The 7366-nt window shown below is 31.8% G+C and overlaps 1 long non-coding RNA gene across 2 annotated transcripts; it reads right to left on the bottom strand.

The window, feature by feature from the left end:
- Nucleotides 1–432: 432 nt before the first annotated feature.
- Nucleotides 433–1608, bottom strand: LOC102660757 (uncharacterized). Of its 2 annotated transcripts, none has more exons than XR_415196.3 (3): nucleotides 1510–1608; nucleotides 1312–1423; nucleotides 433–718 (listed from the first exon to the last, which is right to left on the bottom strand). It is a non-coding gene; the product is annotated as an uncharacterized lncRNA (long non-coding RNA). The 2 variants fall into 2 exon arrangements; XR_005892259.1 differs by having other exon boundaries at nucleotides 451–718; nucleotides 1223–1423; nucleotides 1510–1526.
- Between the last annotated feature and the right edge of the window lie 5758 nt (nucleotides 1609–7366).

The following is a 7366-nucleotide window of genomic DNA, read 5'->3' as shown; positions in this document are numbered from 1 at the left end:
CAAACTCAAGGGGCAACCCAAGGAATGGATTAGACAACTGACTAGCATGACTAATTGAAGAGTCATTAATGGATGTTGTACACTATGAAGGTGAAAGCAGAAAATTTACCAAATTGATCAAAACTACTCATATTGAAAGGCCATAACATCAATTTATATTAAAAAAAATGTAATTAATTCTAACAAAGTGAACTTTTGATTAAAATCCACTAAATTTAATCAAAACCAGACATGCACAAGCAACAAGTTCAGAATTGAGAAAAATAAAACTATGACCAGTACACAATCATGATAAAATAAGGCCATGGGTCTGAAACAACATGCATAAATTTCAAATTTTTGAAAAATGTCACAAATAAAAATAGTAGTCCAAATAAGGTCCTTAAAGGAACCCATCAGAAAACACTACTAAAAAATTTAGCAAATATTTCCTTAAGTCCAAGCAGGCCATCCTTCATCCTTGGCATTGCCACTGATGTCTGATCATAACAACATTGTCCAAACTTGATACAAGGTTATCTCATTTGAGTTAATTAATAAAAGAGATGCTAACTGAATATCACAAAGACCTCAACTGCTCTATGGAAGAGCTTTAGTCATACAATTTAACTAGAAAACGAAAAAAATAAATGTATTTTGTGCTTACAATTTCCTGGCGTGTAGCCATACCGTGTGAAGGGGGATTATCCTCCATTTCTTTCGTGGTCAATTACAGTGCCTGTTGAATGATAACTAAAAGTTACATTCATTAATTGTAAACCTTACAAAACTTCAACAGAATTACAGAGGAGGAAAAGTAATTAAACAATCAATGAAACAAAAAAATACTACAAAGGTAACCCGGTGTAACTTTAGAGAAACATTATAGCACCTTTTTCCCTTTACGTACACTTTGACAGAATCAAGCAAATAAAACAAGTCTGTAGAGACAGCATATAATGAATACATTTGAAATGTGCAATACCAACTAACCACCTTGAATGTCTGAAGGGATTACTAGATATCACAAATGTTTAGCATAATTAGAATATAACTTTTAAAAATCAACTTATCAATCACCCTATCAAAGAGGCGATGCTTCCATTCTTACTAGAAAATACTATCACCTTAAAAGCACTCCCCACATAAAACAACCAATTATGTCAAAGTCAATCCTCAAACAATTCTGATCTAGGCATTTGAAAAATAGTTACTATTCCATGTCATCTCTGCCTTGACCTACCTATACAAAATGTGTTCTAGCTGGGATATAGTAAGAAAAGACAGCAATGATGTAGTTGGTCTATAACTTTTGAATGAGTTGTAACTGACCAAATTTTCTAAGACGACACCACAATCCACAACATTGATGCAATTGCTGAACCGAGAACCACTCAGACATGGCTCCACCCTCCCATTGAGATAGGAAATTTTCACGCAGCAACTAGATGTTGAGAAATAATCATAAAAGATTAAATTAAAAATTAGAAATAAACAAAATACTAAAATAAAAGATTCATATGAACATACATGAGTGCAGTTCTCGAACCTCATATTTGTTCTTGTGAATTGGGCTATCATCAGGACTATGAAAAGCCTCATCTTGACAATGACCTGGAAAAGAGGCAGCTTGTCCACACAAACAAACACTTATCCTATCGACGGAAATACATATTGCGAATACAATGTATTGTCCAAGAACTTTGATTGAAAAAATATAAATGTATTAAACAAAATATATATTCATGCTCAATTCACAATGTCAATAATTTAACAAAGTTGTTTATAATGTTTACAATAAACATGAAATACACCATAGTGGTTCATCCTATATCATCTCAACGTTTCTAAATTGGATGTTTTTAACTTCTAAAAAATATGTTGCCCATTTCTCATGAATTGTTGTTATGGTCTCTAGGTCTAACGGTGTTCGATCACCAAACCACTACAAGTAAAAATATACTATAATCAAGTACATGTAAAATGATTAACATAAGCAATGAACTAATAACTGAAACTTGTTAAAGTAAATATACCATGCTCCATTCATTCTTCAACCCCTTGTTGACTATGTTCCACATCCAATGCATGACATAATAGTCACACTCATAGTGTTTGCTTTGAACATGACTCTAAAATCAATATGAAAAATATTTAAATCTCATAGTTACAAAGTTCCAAACTATCACCAGTCGAAAATAGGCTTTGATTAAATGACTAGCCTTTACTTCAATCCAATGAGGTGCCGCTTGATCAGTTTTACCATCCAAAGTAGTCTTTAATGTCTTCATTGAACTGATTGCAAAAAAACATCAACATATATACGAGGATAAAACTATTTATGTATCCCAGTTTACAATAGAGTAAATAAGTTATAATTTAATACTTAACTTGTTAATTGCAACTTTGATGTGAATATCAGGCTTCCTATGCAACAAACAAAACCACACAACAACATTGGTCCTAGGACAGACAACAACAAGCTGCCCATTAGCCCTTAATACGACAATAATTAGCTTCCTATAATGCAAACATGAAGTTTAATGCATTTCATAAATTTGACTTACTGATTTAAGTAAGCTTCTAGGTAGACCTCTCATTGTGATTCCTCCACCCATGTTTCAATGTAAAGTTGACATTCAACACACATATCCTTTGTATTGTGTAAGGACTGAGGCTCAAGGAACCCAAGTAAAAGAGGAGCAAAGCTGAACATTTTAAAGAGGGTTGGCTATATATGGGAAGGTCATTTTTTCCATTAATATCCAACCATTGTTGATTATACATCTAATAGGGATATAATTAATTGCATCTTAGCTTCCAGATTGTTGTGTTCAACTTCAACTTGTATTACATGTTTACACCAAAAGGGCAAGCATGCACTGATGTTTAGTTCACTAACTAGTTAATTATCCAACTCATACATATGGACAAATATTGAACATAACACACTAAAAATTCTAATTAGCACAGTTTTGGGATCTTCTGTACTGTTTTGACCATGTTGTGAATCTCTTGGCACTTTGTTTACTACCATTGCTTACCAAGATGGGATTAGCCAATCATAGAAAGTATTACATTGAATTCCTTTCTATACTTGCAAATAAGATATCTGACTAAGGACTACCAGCATCGGTCCAGGATATTTACTATCCACAGACAACAACATCAAAAAACTCAATTCTTACTCCTTCTACAGAATTTTGGTAGTGAAGGGTTAACCTTGCCTCGTAATTTTGGGAAAATAACATAAGAGGCGGAAAGACCAGCTTTGATCCTTTGATTTGTACATTAACAATCAACAGTTTGTTGATATTTTTAAACTAGTTCAAACCCAAGGGCTAATAAGAGATAAGGGAATTGCTTAGTTAAAAATACTTTGCGAAATCACTGAATATAAAAGTGAGGAAAAAATAAAAACTTAACTTTCGTGGACTAATAAAAATAAGTTAAATAGTCACTTTTGTCCCTCAATGTGTAATTCGCTGACAAATGTGTCCCTGAAAGATGAAAATATAAAATTTAATCCCTAAAAGTGTAAAAAGTGTGACAAATATATCCTGCCGTTAACTTCCATCCGTCACCATTAATAAAATAGCCTACGTGACATAGAGGGACAAATTTGTCAGTGAAATGATTGCCAACATGGATTGTCAGCATAGGGCATATTTGTCATAATATTTTTTTGACTTTTCGTCTTCTCACTCCACTGACAAATGCGTCCCTGAAAGATGAAAATGCTAAATTTAATTTCCAAAAGTATAAAAAGTGTGACAAATATATATAGACGTTAATAATAGATTGTGGCTTATTATTATTATTATTATTATTATTATTATTATTATTATTATTATTATTATTATTATTATTATTATTATTATGTGTTTATAATTTACTTCTCCTATTCGTTTAGTACTTATGCAATATATTTTTCAATTTTCCTTTTAATATATATATTTTTATTATTTTGATTTCCTTGTCAAATCTTAATCTTTGCTGTTAAAAAAAACTTTATTATATCTCATAATTTTATCAAATTTCTACTAAATTTTTCACTATTAATCTTTAAAATTATTCCATATCACAATTCCAACTTAAGTGCCCTCATATTTATATTAAAAATGATATGTCGAGAGTTTTTAGTAGAAAAAATACAACCGGTCGCGAGACCAAATTTATTTATTTATTTCTTTTTTAAAAAAATTAATCAACTATTTTTTTTAAAAAAAAAAGTCTCACAAAATTTAAACTAGATAAAGCTAAAGTGGAATTATAAGTCTTTTTCCTTAATCAATAAAATGTATGTGTATATATATATATATATATATATATATATATATATATATATATATATATATATATATATATATATATATATACCTCAAATATGAAAGAATTCATTGGATAAACCTTATGTGCTTCCACTTGAGACAACACTTATTATACATAATATGAATGAAATGAAAATAGTTACTAACAAATAAAGAACCCAAATAAATTTAAATAAAAAATACAATAATGCTCAAACTAACATAGAGGTTAACTTTAAAACAAAACAAGAAAAACTAATACATAGGTTTATTCTTTGCCTTTGGTACGTAAAATTGTATCTCTCGCTGATTTAGGGACTGCAGCGACCTTGCATTCCACTTAACATACTGTGGCAGGGTACATAATAAATATTAATAATTAATTGAAGAAACAATTTCAAGAAATAAAAGGCATTCATTTTTTTTAAAATGGTAACTCAATTTTTTTATATCATAAAACTAAATAAATTTATTTTATTTTGGAAAATAAGTAGTTATTTGATTAATTAAAAAATTAATTAACGATTTGATAGATGGATAAATAGATAGATAATCAAAGTATAATAGTTCAAATCTTAAACTGGATTTTACTGTTTTTTTAATCCATTTTTTCATAGCTTCTCTCCTATCGAATTCATTATTAACGTCCGGATATATTTGTCGTTCTTTTTGTACTTTCGAGGACTAAATTTTGCATTTTTATCTTTCAGAGACGTATTTGTCAAGAGAGTGGGAAGACGAAAAGTCAAAAGAATATTATGACAAATATGTCCCTAGGCTGACAATCCACATTGGCAATCATTTCAGTGACGAATTTGTCCCTCCATGCCACGTAGGCTATTTTATTAACGGTGACGGACTGAAGTTAACGACAAGATATATTTGTTGCACTTTTTACACTTTCAGGGACTAAATTTTGTGTTTTCATCTTTCAGGGACGCATTTGCCAGCAAATTACACAGTGAGGGACAAAAGTGACTATTTAACCATAAAAATAAAAGATAATTGAATTTCCTTTTTCCACTTCTATTAATGCATTCCGTCTGATTTCATGCTTCATAGCCAACAAAGGGTATCTATCTTGACTTTTAGTTAGTAGGTAAGTTTAAAATCTTTTATTAACTTAAACCTAATCCAACTTAAAGATAGTATGATGGGAGCTAATTAAGGTGGATTGTGTAGGTCCAAGGCCTTTGTTAGACAATTTTGACTTAAACTAAGAGTATTATTATGCTCTCAATTTGAGGAGTTCGAGGAACACAAGGAGGCAGAGGATGGCTGCGACAACGAAGATCCGCAAGGGGGAGATGACGAGGATCTGAGAAGGAGGCGCAAGCTACTTTGTCTTTGAATTAGGGATTTGGCGTGTCGCACGAGGAACATGCAGAACTAGATCTTGGATTAGGCTGAGATTCTGATGGGCCTCGAGGACAATTCCATCGTGTTCTGCCTCCAGTTGCCAGAATCTGACCGCTACGTTTGAAATCCCGAGGTTTACGTCGACGACGGCAGAGTACGAGGCTCCCAGAGTACGAGATTCTGATGGGCCTCAACGACAGCAGAATCTGACCACTGTTGTTTCAATGCCCGAAGGACGGTTTCAATGCTCAACAACTTGCTATTGTTTCTGTAAGTTTTTTTTTCTTTTAATTATTTGTAGCATCAATCTTGAATTACTTAACACTTACATAGGAAACAATATCTTGCCCCTTTTTTTTCATTAAACACCACTACAAATTTATAGAAGGTATTGTGGTCAAGTCGTCTTAATCTAGAAGCCATGATTTTCTCGTGAATCTCAATTTGACAAAAATGTGAACTTATCCCCTTGGATTTTTATAGATTAATCTTTGTTAATTTTCTTTATTTTATAAAGTCTGGTTTACTCCTTTAGCAGTACTCTTATGACATTCATTGTCATCGTCAAAATCTCAATTTTGCTATTGATAGCATTTCTTACCACCTTCGTTAGTATCATTATCACTTTTGTTTCAGTAACTTTAATAATAAAACTACAGCTTCTAACTACGTTGTCATCTCAATCACCACTACGAATTTATAGAAGGTATTTTAAAGTATGCGTATGTGTGTATATATTTGAAAAGGTGTCTAATAAACAAGGATTATGGTAGTTGGCTATACTGCTGTCATTTTGATCCTTGGATTTGTTATGAATGTCAGCTAAGTTAGTTTCAAAACTGATAAATTTGAGTAGGCTGAGATGTGTAAATAACTATAAGAAGTTTAAAATTTTCTACTTCGATTTTCTCCTTATGGGAATTAATGCTTTTCAACTATTGCGTGCTCTACTAGCTTAATGGTTTGGTATTTAAGTCTTATTTAGTCTTAATTTCTGATTTTGTGTTGATTAAATTGTATGATGATCGTTGTGCAGGCATCAGATGTAGTACCTTTTACAAATGGAAGTGAAGATCCCCAATCCCATACACAAGATTCTAAGGTTGGAAATGTAATTAAAGTGTTGGAATTGAAAATACCAGCTATATCAATATCCTTGAGAAGTCATTATTAATTCTTTTGACCCCGAGGAGGAATCTTCTAAACATCAAGATAGTCTCACAATTTCAAAGCAAAATAGGGATGCAAATGTTGGTGCACTTTCTACTTCAAAGGATACAAAATTTTTGTTTTTCAATGTTTAGTTCAATGTTTTAGCCTCCTCCTAGTGATGAGCATTGATCAAAACTATATTGTTAATTATAGGGAAATGGAGCAATTGTTCAGGTGCTAAAAAAGCCTACTGGTGCTTATAGGGAACTCCTTGGGAATTCTACTTCAAAGAGGAAGCTTGGTCCTGATAAGGTATGCTTTCGCCAAATATCTCATTGAATGTCTATATATTAATTACATACATGATGCAAACATGTAGCTCCATGTCTGTTCTCTACTTATTTTCATACCACTTTTTGGGGATTTCATCTTAGGGAAAGGAAGATATCAAGCTTGAGCAGATTAGATCTTTTGCCAGTCTTCCTTTCCATTCAATTTTGGTTAGTAGTGAAAAGTCAGAACCTATAGTAGAAAATCCTACTATAGCATCTAAAATGTTAGAGCCA

The sequence above is a fragment of the Glycine max genome, chromosome 7, assembly GCF_000004515.6.
Source record: "Glycine max cultivar Williams 82 chromosome 7, Glycine_max_v4.0, whole genome shotgun sequence".
Lineage (NCBI taxonomy): Eukaryota > Viridiplantae > Streptophyta > Magnoliopsida > Fabales > Fabaceae > Glycine > Glycine max.
Note: the sequence above shows the minus strand (reverse complement) of the source record. Positions and strands in the feature narration are given on the sequence as shown.